This window comes from Anolis sagrei, chromosome 4, assembly GCF_037176765.1.
Source record: "Anolis sagrei isolate rAnoSag1 chromosome 4, rAnoSag1.mat, whole genome shotgun sequence".
NCBI lineage: Eukaryota > Metazoa > Chordata > Lepidosauria > Squamata > Dactyloidae > Anolis > Anolis sagrei.
Window position 1 is genome coordinate 17,186,615 of NC_090024.1, and position 15,836 is coordinate 17,202,450.

At 43.7% G+C, this 15,836-nt stretch overlaps 1 protein-coding gene across 1 annotated transcript in view; it reads left to right on the forward strand.

Annotated features, from left to right (window-relative positions):
- The first annotated feature begins 1,000 nt into the window (after positions 1-1,000).
- Positions 1,001-15,836, forward strand: part of CYRIB (CYFIP related Rac1 interactor B) — an 86,170-nt gene continuing 71,334 nt past the window's right edge. Inside the window, exon 1 of the mRNA XM_067467287.1 lies at positions 1,001-1,204. The gene's annotated coding sequence lies outside the window, so the exon portion shown is untranslated. The remainder of the gene's footprint in view (positions 1,205-15,836) is intronic.

Below are 15,836 nucleotides of genomic sequence, written 5' to 3' on the forward strand. Positions count from 1 at the left end.
CCTCCCTTCTTCCTTCCTTGTCTCTTCCCTCCCCTTCTTCCTTCCCTTTTTCCTTCCTTCCCTCCCTTCTTCTTTGCTTGTCTCCTCCTTCCCTTCCTTTCCTTTCCCTTTTCCTTCATTCCTTCCCTCTCTCCTTCCTTCCCTTCTCCTTCCTTCCCTTCCCTCCTTCCTTCCCTCTCTCTTTCCCTCCCTTCTCTCCTTCTTTCCTCCCTTCCCTCTCTCTTTCCTTCTCTCCTTCCTTCCCTCCCCTCCTTCCTTCCCCTCTCTCTTTCCCTCCCTTCTCTCCTTCTTTCCTCCCTTCCTTCCTTTCTTCCCTCTCTCCTTCCTTCCATCCTCCTTCCCTCCCTTCTCTCCTTCCTTCCCTTCTCTCCTTCCTTCCCCTCTCTCTTTCCCTCCCTTCTCTCCTTCTTTCCTCCCTTCCCTCTCTCCTCTTTCCTTCCCTTCCCTCCTTCCTTCCCCTCTCTCTTCCCCTCCCTTCTCTCCTTCTTTCCTCTCTCCCTTCCTTTCCTCTCTCTCCTTCCTTTCCTCCCCCCTTCCATCCTTCCTTCTTTCCATCCTCCTTCCCTCCCTTCTCTCCTTCTTTCCTCCCTTCCCTCTCTCCTCCCTTCTCTTCCTCCTTCCTTCCCTCTCTCTTTCCCTCCCTTCTCTCCTTCTTTCCTCCCTTTCTTCCGTCTCTCCTTCCTTTCCTCCCCCTTCCAGCCTTCCTTCCTTCCTTCCTTCCTTCCTTCCTTCCTTCCTTCCTTCCTTCCTCCTTCCCTCCCTCCTTCCCTCCCCTCCTTCCTTCCCTCTCTCTTTCCCTCCTTTATCTCCTTCTTTCCTCCCTTTCTTCCCTCTCTCCTTCCTTCTTTCCTCCCTTCCTTCCCTCTCTCCTTCCTTCTCTCCTCCCTTTCCTCCCCTCTTCCATCCTTCCTTCCATCCATCCTCCTTCCCTTCCTTCCTTTCCCTTCTTGGCCTTCTCCAGGCACCCTCCCTCCCTCTCCTCCCTCCCTGCTCTTCTTCCTCCTCCTCCTCTTTGCAAACCTGTAGCCGTGACGTCGGAAGGGGCCAACCCGGAAGGAAGGCTGGCTTGCTTCGCCTGGGCTGGAGAGAATCAGGTCCCTCTCTCTTTCTCTTTCTCTCTCTCCTTCCCTCCTTCCTCTCCTCCTCCTCCCTTGATGCCCCAGCCAGGCTCCGAACCATTGCTGGTCTCTTCTCCACGGAAAACGTGAGTCCTCCCCCTTTTTTCCTCTCTCTCTGTCTCTGTTTTGCAGGATGACTTGGGAGAAATCAGCTCTCCTGCAATACAACAGGCTTGCCTTGGGAGCCAAATTGGGGAAGGGGGTTTCATTATTTTTAAGAGGCAGAATCACGAAAAAGTATGTTGATTCATTAGCAATTAAGATGGTGATTTTGGAGCCAAGCAAGGTGGAGTCCTCTTTGCATTGAATGGGGCAAAACAGGGCAGTGGTTGCATCTACATTGTAGAGTTAAGGCAGTTTAGCATCATTGCAAGTGCCATGGCTGAATGCAATGGGATACTGGGATTTGTAGTGTGGTGAGGCAGCAGTAAATGTGATTTTGGATCCTCTTTGCATTGAATGGGACTGTATCTACATTGTAAAGTTAATGCAGTTTGGCACCACTTGAACTGTCATGGCTCATTACTATGGGATTCTGGGATTTGTAGTTTGGTGAGGCAGCAGCAAATGTGATTTTGGAGCCAAGCAAGGTGGGGTCCTCTTTGCATTGAATGGGGCCGCATCTACATTGTAGAGTTAAGGCAGTTTAGCACCACTTGAACTGTCATGGCTTAATGTAGTAGGATCCTGGGATTTGTAGTTTGATGAGGCATCAACAAATGTGATTTTGGAGCCAAGCAAAGTGGGATCCTCTTTGCATTGAATGGGCTGCACTTACATTGTAAAGTTAATGCAGTTTGGCACCACTTGAACTGTCATGGCTCATTGCTATGGGATCCTGGGATTTGTAGTTTGGTGAGGCAGCAACAAATGTGATTTTGGAGCCAAGAAAAGTGGGATCCTCTTTGCATTGAATGGGCTGCACTTACATTGTAAAGTTAAGGCAGTTTGGCACCACTTGAACTGTCATGGCTCATTGCTATGGGATTCTGGGATTTGTAGTTTGGTGAGGCAGCAACAAATATGATTTTGGAGCCAAGCAAGGTGGGGTCCTCTTTGCATGGAACGGGACTGTATCTACATGGTAAAGTTAAGGTAGTTTGGCACCACTTGAACTGCTATGGCTCAATGCAATATGATCCTGGGATTTGTAGTTTGGTGAAGCAGCAATAAATGTGATTTTGGAGCCAAGCAACGTGGGGTCCTCTTTGCATTGAATGGGGCCAGATCTACATTGTAAAGTTAATGCAGTTTGGCACCACTTGAACTGTCATGGCTCAATGCATCCTGGGATTTGTAGTTTGGTGAGGCCAGCAACAAATGTGATTTTGGAGTCAAGGAAAGCGGAGTCCTCTTTGCATTGAATGGGGCCGCATCTACATTGTAGAGTTAATGCAGTTTGGCACCACGTGAACTGCCATGGCTCAATGAAATGGGATCCTGAGACTTTGGTGAGGTAGTTTGGTGAGGTAAGTAGCACCCTTTGGCAAAGGAGGCTAAAGACCTTGTTGGACTACAAATCCCATCATTTCGTAGTATTGAAATAAAGTTGTTGTTGTTATTATTACTATTATTATTATTTTACTGACAAAAACACAGTATGTCACAGCAAAGGAGTTCTATTATTGTTATTATTATTAATTATTATTATTATTATTATTATTATTTTACTGACACAAAAACACAGTTTGTCACAGCAAACAAGATCTATATGCTGGATTTTGTATCACAAAATCACAAGTCGAACACTTCCCAAGCGTCAAAGACTGTGTGATTTATTATTATTATTATTATTATTATTATTATTATTATTATTACTGAGCCACAGCAGTTGCAGAGATGTGGGCAGGAATTATGGTTGTTGTCATCTAGACACATTAGCTGTGAATCCTTATCTTATTTATATGTAAAGAGATAGAATCATAGAATCAAAGAGTTGGAAGAGACCTCCTGGGCCATCCAGTCCAACCCCCTGCCAAGAAGCAGGAATATTGCATTCAAATCACCCCTGACAGATGGCCATCCAGCATCTGTTTAAAAGCTTCCAAAGAAGGAGCCTCCACCACACTCCGGGGCAGAGAGTTCCACTGCTGAACGGTTCTCAGAGTCAGGAAGTTCTTCCTCATGTTCAGATGGAATCTCCTCTCTTGCAGTTTGAAGCCATTGCTCCGCGTCCTAGTCTCCAGGGAAGCAGAAAACAAGCTTGCTCCCTCCTCCCTGTGGCTTCCTCTCACATATTTATACATGGCTATCATATCTCCTCTCATCCTTCTCTTCTTCAGGCTAAACATGCCCAGCTCCTTAAGCCGCTCCTCATAGGGCTTGTTCTCCAGACCCTTGATCATTTTAGTCGCCCTCCTCTGGACACATTCCAGCTTGTCAATATCTCTCTTGAATTGTGGTGCCCAGATATATGCCATATATAGAGAGAGATGGCCTTTTATCTGGCAGTGTCAGCAAATGAGAACAGAGGTCTTTTCTCTGCCAAAGTGTGCTGATATCTCACCAAACTACAACTCCCAGGATCCCATAGCAAGGAGCCAAAGCAGTTAAAGTGGTGCCAAACTGCATTCATTCTTCAGTTCAGATGCACCCTTTCTCTCTCTCTCTCTCTCTCTCTCAGCATAGTTTCCCTGGTTGGGCAGGAAATCCTGTTTGCATTGAATGGGGCTTGCCACCTACCCTAATAATGCAACTTTGACATCTCCAAAAAGAAACAACATTTCAGTCAATGGGGGAAATGCTTGCTAGATCAAAGGTAAACATTGGAGGCCTCCAATGAATCTGGCCAGAGCAAGTGCTGATCTGAGAAGCACTCACTCTATTGTCAAAGGCTTTCATGGCCGGAATCATTGGGTTGTTGTGAGTTTTCTGAGCTGTATGGCCATGTTCCAGAAGCATTCTCTCCTGACGTTTTGCCTGCATCTATGGCAGGCATCCATAGATGCAGGCAAAACGTCAGGAGAGAATGCTTCTGGAACATGGCCATACAGCTCAGAAAACTCACAACAACCCAGTCCCCCTGTTGTATAGAAGTTTTGCAAGATGGCTCAGGAAGAGAGAGAGAGATAGAGAGCCTTGGTGGTTTTTGGTTACTACTTCTGCATTTGGAGAGAATCCTTTTCCCGGCAGAGTGAAGATGATGTTCCTCTTCTTTGGTTAAGAATTCCATGTCCATGTCCTGTTTCGGTGAATGAGGGCCAGGGACTTTTTGTGGGCAGCCTCATGCCTTTGTGATACTTGTTTTGCTTCATATTGGGTTGTTTTGGAGAGCTACCAGGACTTGTGTGTTGTTGTTCTTTGTGCTGTGCCTTTGATTCCCACTGTGTTAATTCAGAAGAGATTTACCATTGCTTTCCTCTGAGATTGAGGCCAAATCTATACTGCCATATTAAATCCAGATTATCTGTTTTGAACTGGTTTATATGGCAATGTGGCCTCATATAATCTAGAAAATAATGTGGATTATCTGTTTTGACAATCTGGATTGTATGGTAGTTTAGAAGGGGCCTGAGCATGTTTGAGTCCCCTTCCACACAGCTGTGTAAAATCCCACATTATCCACCTTGAACTGGATTATATGGCAGTGTGGACTCAAATAATCCAGATAACAATGTGGATTATCTGTTTTGATAATCTGGATTATATGGCAGAGTAAAAGGGGCATGAGCTGTATAAAATCCCACATTATCTGCTTTGAAATGGATTATATGGTAGTGTAGACTCATATAATCCAGATAATAATGTGAATTATCTGCTTTGATAATCTGGATTATATGGCCATGTAGAAGGGGCCTGAGCATGCCTGAGGCTCCTTCCATACAGCTGTATAAAATTGCACATTATGTGCCTTGAACTGGATTATATGGCAGTGTAGACTCATATAATCCTGATAATAATGGGGATTATTTGTTTTGATCACAGGGATTATATAGTAATGTAGAAGAGACCTGAGCATGTCTGAGGTCCCATCCTCACAGTTGTATAAAATCCCACATTATCCGCTTTGAAATAGATTATATGGCAGTGTGGACTCATATAATCCAGATAACTGTGGATTATTCATTTTGATAATCTGGGTTATATGGCAGTGTAGAAGGGGCCTGAATGTGTCTGAGGCCCCATCCTCACAGCTGTATAAAACCCCACATTATCTGTTTTGAATTGGATTATATGGCAGTGTGGACTCACATAATCCAGATAATAATGTAGATTATTTGATTTGATAATCTGGATTATGTGACAGTGTAGAAGGGGCCTGAGTGTGTCAGATGCCCCTTCCTTACAGATATATAAAAACCCACATTATCTGCTTTGAATTGGATTATATGGCAGTGTGGACTCAGTTCAAAGCAGATATTCTGGATTATCTGCCTTGATATTCTGGGTTATAGGGCTGTGTGGAAGGGCCCTGACTTGTCCCATGGGTCTCCCACTTAGTTTCTGAAATCAGATTAGATTGGGGTGTTTAGACAGAAAAAAAACTTGGCAAAATGAGTTTTCACATTCACTAGATCAGACACGGGCAAACTTGGGCCTTCCAGGTGTTTTGACTTCAACTCCCACCATTCATAATACCCTACCGCCTGTTAGGAATGGTGGGAGTTGAAGTCCAAAACACCTGGAGGGCCAAAGTTTGCCCATGCCTGTACTAGATTGTTCCTTTCCCTTCCTACTGATAGTTTCATGATGAATTAAACTGACAGATTGGCCATAAGATGTTAGAAATGCATGTCAGAAATTCACCTGTAACTTGAAATGTCTTTATTCTTTATATGAGCTTGATAATAACTTTGGTTAGTGTGTTTTGCACCTTTTTATAATCTTGTACATTTTATGGCCTTTGGTTAGCACAATAAACAGATTGATTGACTGAATTAGAAAAATAAGAAGCTCCTTTATACTGAATTAAACCAATCATCCATCTAATCCAGTCGTTCTCCCAAGATCCAGGCAGGGTTTTCTCCCATTCAACCTTCCTGTGTGTTCCTGATGTTTTCTTCAACCAGGATTACTTAGCTTCTGAAATTAGACAAGATTGGGTATGTTCAGGGTGTTGATAGCTTCACGGAGCCCCAGGTAGCACAATGGGTTAAGCCCTTGTGCTGGCTGAACTGCTGACCAAAAGGTTGGAGGTTTGAATCCAGAGAGTGGGGTGAGCTCCCATCTGTCAGCTCCATCTTCCCATGCAGGGGCATGAGAGAAGCCTCACACAGGATGGTAACACATCAAATATCCAGGTGTCCCCTGTATCAAGTAGCTCTTGACACAAAAAATAAAATAGCTTAATAAACTCAAGATGACATTTCAGTACTGTCAGTGGGAAGCTTTGTTGTTGTTGTTGTTGTTGTTGTTGTTATTGCTATTGTTATAATACGTCATAGCAGGATCAAGTGTGGATTAAACAAAAACCTTATAATGTTAATTATTATGTGCAGCTGGTAATGTAGGTCAGCCAGCATGTTTGGACCACACCTGGTGGATTATAACTATGGATTTTTAGAATACAGTTTGGAGAAGCAATACACTACTCTGAGGAGGAGAAGCAATATGCTCCTTTTGTGGAGATGGTAGCAGGTTATAAATAAAGTGTATTATTATATGCTGTAATGCTGCTATGTTATAACAGCAATGTTCTTTGCTATGGTGGAATAGGTATTTACTCAAGGTTTATGTTTTGCTAACATTTCAATGAAGATGAAGAAGCCTTATTCTGTGTTACTTACAAGGACTGTGGAAGTTTGTTGCGTTTATTTACAGTATTTATTTGTTTACATTATTTATATACTGCCTTTCCCACCCCTCGGGGGACCCAAAGTGGTTTGATTTTGTATGCAACACTGCAAGTGTATGCCTCTGCTGATAAGAGTAAAGTTTTTTTGTTCTTTTTTCCTCTTACCTATGTGTCTTTTGCATGGGAATTGGCTAAAATCTGCTTCTGCGTAACAGTTATCATGTACTTTCATGTTTTTTCTGACCAATGACCACCCTAAGGTGAGTCGTATCACAGGGTTTTCAAGGACAGATCTGTTTGGAGGAGATTTGCCTTTGTCTTTCTCAGAGGCCGAGAGAGAGTGACTTTCTCAAGCTCACCAGTATGGGTTTCATTCCCAGGTGGGCATTTGGACCCTGGTTCTCCAGAGTCATCCAGTTCTGAAACCAATGAACTTACCAATTAACCTCTATTTTATACTCTTCATTGTGTGATGAACCCTACTGTTAGGTGGATTGAAGCATTGATACTTCCAGGGAGATGGAATGAACTGTTCTTGGGATTTTCTGATTCAGCTATTTAAAAAAAAATAGAGAGGGTTTGTAGTATGATTCAACTTGCCACAAGTGGGGCACACACCCAGTTTGCTAAACTCATTTGATTTCCTTTGCCATCCTGCATCCCAAACACCTCTCTCTCCAGTGGTGTGTTCCTCCGAAGCTGGTTGTAATCATCTGAGCATCCGTAGCTGCCACATGCCAGGCCACTTAACTGTAGACTGAGCTGGTTAGATTCCCTTCAAATAAAAGCAGATTATCCCCTTATGTCAGAGCAGATGCTGGGCCCAAGACTTCCGGCTTTGCCCGCTGGCTTATCTCAAGTCTGCATCTGCTGTAGACCGAAACATCTTGCAATTCTGATTCTTCGCTGAACTTGAAAGTGGAGCCAAAGACATTCTCAGGGCTTCTGAGAATCACAGGGTTGGAAGAGGCCACAAGGGCTATCTAGTCCAACCCCCTGCCAGGTAGGAAAACACAACAAAAGCACCAATGAAAGGTGCTCATTTAAAGACTTCCAAAGATGGAGAGTCCATCGTTCTCCAAGGACGTGGAATAGATTGACTCATTGGGTGATGGATTGATTCTTCTTCTTTGGAGGCCTTCAAACAGAGGTTGGATGGACGTCTTTCAGGAGTGCGTTGGGTGTGCATTGCTTTGTTGGGCAGGTTGGACTATATGTCCTTTGAGATGCCTTCCAATGCTAGCAGGCAGAAATACACATCAGACATCCCAATTGAACTTTGTTTAAAGATATATCTCACTTTGAACCAGTGAGATATATTGTTTTGGAGCAGTGGTCCTCAACTGTGGGTCCCCAGATATTTTGGCCTTCAACTCCCAGAAATCCTAACAGCTGGTAAGCTGCCTGGAATTTCTGGGAGTTGTAGGCCAAAACATCTGGGGACCCACAGGCTGAGAACCACTGCTTTGGAGGGTAATAAATGAGATGTCCTTTACAATCCCTTCCAACTCTATGAATCTCTGATTGCCTAACACATTTGATAGGTGTCCCTCAAGTTCTGCTTGTGATGATAGATGACTTTTCCTGTTCCCCTGGTCCTTTCCATGATAGCCTCTTAAAGCTCCACCTGACTAGCGTTTGCTCTTTGCAAAGTCTGTTGCAGGGCTGTCATCTCTACTTTGCCTCTGAAGGTTTTCAACAAGAGTGTCTTGGGTCAAGGAGAAGAGTTAACAAGCAATGTGCTGCCTGTAAATATAAATCACTTGTGGGTGTTTGGCTCGTCCAAGATGTTTTGTGGATTGGAAATGGGAGCATGAGATCCCAAAACTCACTCTCAATCCAGATACCGTGTTAGGCGGGATACCTTGTAAGACCATCAGTTTGAATGTGTTCACCTTGTGGCTGCCTGATGCCTTTCTTTGCAAGACCATTCAAAATACAGTTAGCCCTCCATAGATCCCCCCCCCCCAATCCCAGTGAATGTGGAGGGCTGGCTATAATATGTGATGTAAATATGTGCAAATCAGAGATGTGGAAAAATTCAGTCTTGAAGATATTAGATTGGAACTCCTATCATTCTCCACTATTAACAGATGGGAACTGTGGTCTAACATCCAAAGGGCCACCCAGTCCAAAGGCCCATTCTCCCATCTAAGGCTGCTAGTTCTGGATCATCCCAAACTAGAGACCTGGGGATGCCATATGTTTGGATTTTTTTTAGTGAAACCAGTCATGGCAAATGAAGGTAGAAGTAGAACAGGATAATCATTTGCTGTAAAAGATTTATAAGTAGTTGGAAGTGAAACTAATTTATCTTTGTCTCTGAATATCTGCAGGGGTTACCTGTCACCCTTCCACAACTCTTATCACCCCAATATGAGAAGGGTTTCAGAAAAAAGTACAGTAACGTGGCAGATCAGAGCCCGGCAGATTGGTTATGCTTGTTAATTTATTCTTTGAGTCTTAGAATGCATCTACACCAGTGGTTCCATACCTTTTTCTTTTCTTTTTTTTTTACCAAGGGACAACTTTGACCTGGGACCACTTTGACCAGGGACTACTTGGCCAGGGACCACTTTGACCTGGGACCACTCTCCAACATTAGTACCAAAAGAGTTACAAATCAGTTTTTGATCAACTTTAGATTCGGTTTGGTTATTTGGGGTGCTGATTCAGAAAATTTCATCGGATAGACCACATCAGCTCTAGTTTCTCATATAGAGCCTATGTCATCCAGTAGTTGCCATCTGCTCTCACACAGAAAACCATATTTAATAAGAGGCACTATAAGAGGGTTTTGTGAGACCAGTTGCTCTTGTTGCAATGGTGTAGTATGGTGAGACTGTGGACTATATATTCGTTCTTGCGGACCACTGGTGGTCCATGGACCACAGTTTGGAACTTTTTCTTAACTTAGGCGATCCCTCGTATGATGGTCCTCCATGTTCGGTGTCCTGGCGGTGGGTCCGTAGGTGACTGTGGAGCCCTATTCTTGATTTGCTTCTTCTTCACCAGTGAGGGCATTGGTTTCCAGGTGGAAGGCGGTCTCGATCAGGGTTGGCTTGATGCACCTTCCTCTTGGCACATTTCTCTCTTTTGCCCTCCATTCGTGCCTCTTCAAATTCTGCAGTACTGCTGGTCACAGCTGACCTCCAGCTGGGGTGCTCAAGGGCCAGGGCTTCCCAGGTCTCAGTGTCTATGCCAGAGTTTTTGAGATTGGCTTTGAGCCCATCTTTAAATCTCTTTTCCTGTCCACCAACATTCTGTTTTCCGATCAGTTTGGAAACCACTGGTCTACACTGTAGAATTAATCCAGTTTGTTGCCACTTTAATTGCCATGGCTCAATACTATGGAATTATGGGAACTGTAGTCTTATAAGGTCTTTATCCTATCCAAACCTACACATCCCAGGATTCTATAGTGTTGAATTATAGTTAAACTGCATTAATTGGAAAGTGCATTGCAGACTTCTCCAAATTAGTGCAGATCCTGTTGAGTCTTCCTCTTCATAATTCCGCAGGCCAAGGCAAGAGTCAGCTACGCATTTTGCACAGTCCTGGCCAGGGTTCGCAGCCCAAGCAGTATCCCAGCCTGAACCCATCTGTCAATCTTCCCAGGCTAGATTTCTCAAAAGCCCTCTCAGCTATTCCATGCCAGTACTTTCCAATCATGTATTTTAGCATACAAGCATGTCCCACACCCCAAGGGGGAAGTAGGCGCTTGCTTTTTTTCCAGAGCAGTTGAACAGGAAGTTTTTCTCCCCTGTCGGCTTGTGACACAAGTTCCCCAGTGGGTTTCTTTCCCCTTTTCTTTTTACGGTATGAGGCTGCACAGCTAATAACTAGCCCCACCACTTCCAGTTTTTATGCAAATGTGACATTCTCTTTGCGCAGAGCCTGTAACTGAAAAATCACCCTCTTCTTTGCCTTGTGATGCCTCAGTGTTTCTTAGGCTGTGTCTACACTGCCATATAAGACAGATTCCAAATCCAGATCATCTGCTTGGGACTGGATTATAAAAGTCTACACTGCTATATAATCCAGTTCAAAGCAGATAGTCTGGATTTTATATGGCGGAGTAGACAAGGCCCCAGATTCAAATCCTTGCTTGGTCATGGAAACCCACTGGGTAATCTTGGGCAAGTCACACTCTCTCAGCCACAAAGAAAGGCGATGGCAAATCTGCTCTGAACACATCTTGCCAAGAAAACCCCATGATGGGTTCACCTTGGGGGTTTCATAAATAAGAAACAACTTGAAAACACACACACACCACCAACAACAACAACTCATAATTTCTTAAAAGGTAGCAAAGGATTGACACCACTTCTCCAAAGGTATGCAGATAACGTCTTGAGGGATTTCATAAACCAGGAACAACTTGAAAACACAACACCAACAACAACTCATAGTATCTTAGAAGGTAGCAAAGGATGATGTCACCAAAGCTATGCAGATAACTTCTTGAGGGATTTCAAAAATCAGAAACAACTTCAAAACACACAACAACTCATAGTTTCTTAGAAGTTAGCAAAGGATTAACACCACCTCTCCAAAGCTATGCATATAACTTCTTGAGGGATTTCACAAATCAGAAACAGCTTGAAAACACATAATAACAGCAACAACAACAACTCACAGTTTCTTAGAAGGTAGCAAAAGATTGCCACCACCTCTCCTATGCCAATAACTTCTTGAGCAAACACCAAAAAAGCCCATCCAGGGATTTATTTTTAACATGGAGTGTGGACTGTCCGTGGAATTCAAAATCTTTAAAATGAATCCATTAAAAAGGCAAACGATAACATTCAATGAAACAGCGCTGTGTTGGAAGCCCTTTGCATTTTGCCCCTAAAGGCATGTCAGAGCAGATAAGTTTTCACTTGCTGATATAAGGGACAGCCAACTAGCCTTTCTAAGGGGGGAGTTCCAAAGCCTGGGAGCAGTCTCCAAGAAATGTATGTATGTGCCTGTCTTCAAGTCATTGAGATCATAAATTGAAGGATTGGCTGTGACTAGGTGAAGTGGCCCTCTGTCTTGTGACTGGGAAATAAAGGGAGCAAAGTGACATAGGTATGAGGGGGAGGGAGGAAGGGAGGAAAGAAAGAGAAAGAAGAGGAAGGAAGGAAGGAAGGAAGGAAGGAAGGAAGGAAGGAAGGAAGGAAGAAAGCAAGCAAGAAAGGAAAGAAAGAAAAGGAAGGAGGGAAAGAAGGAAGGAAGGAAGGAAGGAAGGAAGGAAGGAAGGAAGGAAGGAGAGGGAGGAAATAACAAAGGAAGAAAGACAAAAGAATGGAGGGAAGAAAGGGAAGAGAAAGGAAAACAGAGGAGGAAGATGTATAAGGGAAAGTAAGGGAAGATGAAAGGAAGGAAAGAGAGAGGGAGAAAGTGCATAAATGAAGTGAAGGAAAGAGCCAAAGAGAACTTGCCCACCCTTGCTAGAGCATTGCTGTGGAGACTTTGTGAGGTTGGCCTTCTCAGAGATGAAGGGAGAAAGCAGGCAGGTAGTGACTCCTCTAACACCTGAGCAACACTTGGTATATACACTAGTATATACTCAAGGTGTAGCTGCATTAAAATGTTATGTCGCTTTTGTATCACTGATATGTAGTGTTGCCTGATCCCAGGACCTTTGGTGCGTTATATCCAGGAAAGACGAAAGGGCAAAGGTCCAGTTTAGATAAGACAGTAGTAATAGTTTCCTAAATTTCACAATGATTCACTTGATTCTGTAGCTTGCAAAGCCTCTCCCAGGAGTGTATGTTTGTGTGACTGCATAACAGTGCGCCATGCAGTCATGCCGGCCACATGACCATGGAGTGTCTATGGACAGTGCTGGCTCTTCAACTTAGAAATGGAGATGAGCACCACACCCCAGATTCGAACACGACTGGACTTCATGTCAGGGGAAAACCTTTATATGTAGTTAGGATGGATTTACGCTGCCCTATATCCCAGGATCTGATCTCAGATTATCTGCTTTGAACTCAAATTTATGAGGCTACACTACTAGATAATCTGGGATAAGCAAATAATCTAGGATTAGATCTTTGGACATAAGGCAGGGTAGATCTAGCCTTAGCTATTTTCTCCATAAGCTGTTATGGTGCCAGGGCTCACCCTCTGCTCTGCATCTTTCCTTCTTGTTACGTGCTTTCAAGTAATTTCTAACATATGGCAAACCAATCACAGCATTTGCCTGGCAAGATTTGCCCAGAGGCCATTTGCCATTGCTTTCCTCTGAGGATGAGAGTGTGACTTGACAGAGGTCACCATATGAGTTTCCATGGAGAAGCAGGGATTGAAACCTTGGTCTCCCAGTGTGATAGAACTTACTTACTTAGGCAATCCGTCGTAGCCTGAGGATGATGGTACTTCAAGTGTAGTATCTTGGCAGTTGGTCCGTAGGTGGCTGTGGAGCCCTATTCTTGATCCACATGTTCTCCCACAGTGAGGACATTGGTTTCCAGGTGGAAGGCAGTCCTGGTCAGGGTTGGCTTGACGTGCCTTCCTCTTGGCACGTTTCTCCTTTTCGCCCTCCATTCATGCCGCTTTGAATTCTGCAACACTGCTGGTCACAGCTGACCTCCATTTAGAGAGCTCAAGGGCCAGGGCTTCCCAGTTCTTGGTGTCTATGTCATAGACCAACACTCAAAATATTATACCACGCTACACTAGGAGCTAGTAGGCTAGATAAAAACATTCCTGATCCCACCACCCTACATTATGTAAGAGAGAAAGAATAATCCATGCATTTAGCTAAGATTTCTGTTGAAATTTGCCAACAGGAAAATGTTTTCTATCTGTGTTGTTGTGTAGATATGTTTCTAAATGATACGGTGCTGATAACTGTGGTTGGTACTTATGGACTGAGGCACAAAGTCATCAGTTGCATCTTTGCTGTTTTAGATCCTCCAAACCCTTTTGAAAATGAATGGTTCTTACAATGCCATTTTCGCAGTTGGGAAGGGTCCGGTGTCTCACTCCAAGCCCACCTACCAAATCTACAACTGGGGTGGGGCTGGAACCAAGGGAATAATACCAAGCTACAGTGGTTCTCATTAAATGTGGAAAAACACTGCAAGGGGCGTCCCAGTGGAACAACTTTCAGATTGCTCTGCATTTCGGAGAGGAAAGCGAACTTGCAGGGATCAAAGAGACTGACTAATCAAACCTTAATGGTGCTTTTTTAAAATAGATAAAAGTGCTGTCAGCTAATTCTGTACAGTACAAGGGATTTTTTGTCCTAGAACAGTTGCTGTTCTTGATGTTTTAAGATCTTGCACCCTGAAGCCAATTTGCTTTTTCTCGCTTTTTCTCTTCTAACAGCGAAGAACAAAGCCAGTTAATCGATGCACGGCAAATGTGTCCACTCTTCCTTTTTGGATAAATAAAGGACATACTGAACAGACAGTGTTTCTCAACCTTCCTAATGCCACGACCCCTTAATACAGTTCCTCATGTTGTGGTGATCCACCTACCATAACATTATTTTCATTGCTACTTCATAACTGTAATTTTCCTACTGTTATGAATCGTAATGTAAATATCTGATACCCAGGATGTATTTTCATTCACTGGACTGAATTTTGCACAGATTCCTGATATGCCCATATTTGCATACTGGTGGGCTGGGGGGGATTGATTCTGTCATTTGGGAGTTGTTGTTGCTGGGATTTATAGTTCCCCTACAATCAAAGAGCATTCTGAACTCCACCAATGATGAAATTGAACCAAACTTAGCACACAGGACACCTATGACCAACAGAAAACACTGGAAGGGTTTGGTGAGTTTTGGAGTTGCATCTAGAGAGCACTGGACTCAAACAATGATGGATCTGGGCCAAAGTTGGCACAAATACTCAATGTGCCCAAATGTGAACACTGGTGGAGGGTGGGGGAAATAGTCTTGACATTTGGGAGTTGTAGTTCTGGGATTTATAGTTTCCCTACAATCAAAGAGTACTCTGAACTCCACCAATGATGGGATTGAACCAGACATGACACACAGAACTCCCATGATCATCAGAAAATACTGGGTTTTCATGGGCATTGACCTTGAGTTTTGGAGTTGTAGTTCACCTACATCCAAAGAGCACTGTGAACTCAAACAATGATGGATCTGGACCAAACTTGGCAGGGAAACTCAATGTGCCCAAATGTCAACACTGGTGGAGGGTGGGGGAAATAGACTTGACATTTGGGAGTTGTAGTTCTGAGATTTATAGTTCCCCTACAATCAAAGAGTACTCTGAACTCCACCAATGATGGGATAGAACCAAACTTGGCACACAGAACACCCATGACCAGCAGAAAACACTGGAAGGGTTTGGTGAACATTGACCTTGAGTTTTGGAGTTGTAGTTCACCAGCATCCAGAGAGCACTGGACTCAAACAATGATGGATCTGGACCAAACTTGGCACGAATACTCAATGTGCCCAAATGTGAACACTGGTGGAGGGTGGGGGAAATAGACTTGACATTTGGGAGTTGTAGTTCTGGGATTTATAGTTCACCTGCAATCAAAGAGCATTCTCAACCCCACCAACGATAGAATTGGGCCGAACAGAAGTTTACAGATCCCTCAGTTTCTAAATCCAGATTATCTGCTTTGAACTGGATTATATATGTATGTAGATGTACATAATCTTCAAAGCAGATAATATGGATTCGGAAACTAGTTTGTATGGAAATGTAGATCCAGCCTGAGTGTGGGAATACGCAACATTTCTAGAATGGGGGTAAAACCCAATTAAGCACGGAATAAATAACCAGTGGCTTTAGCACTGGACTATGACTTTGGAGACTAGAGTTCGTATCCATTCTTAGCCGTGGTTGCTGATAACTTTAGGCAAGTTTTCCATGCTTCAGCTTCAGATGAAGGGCAAGGGAAATCTCCTATGACCAAGGAAAGCCTGCAATATGTTCACCTTTGGGTCGCCGTAAGTTGGAAAACAATTTGAAGCAACACAAGAGCAACAACCA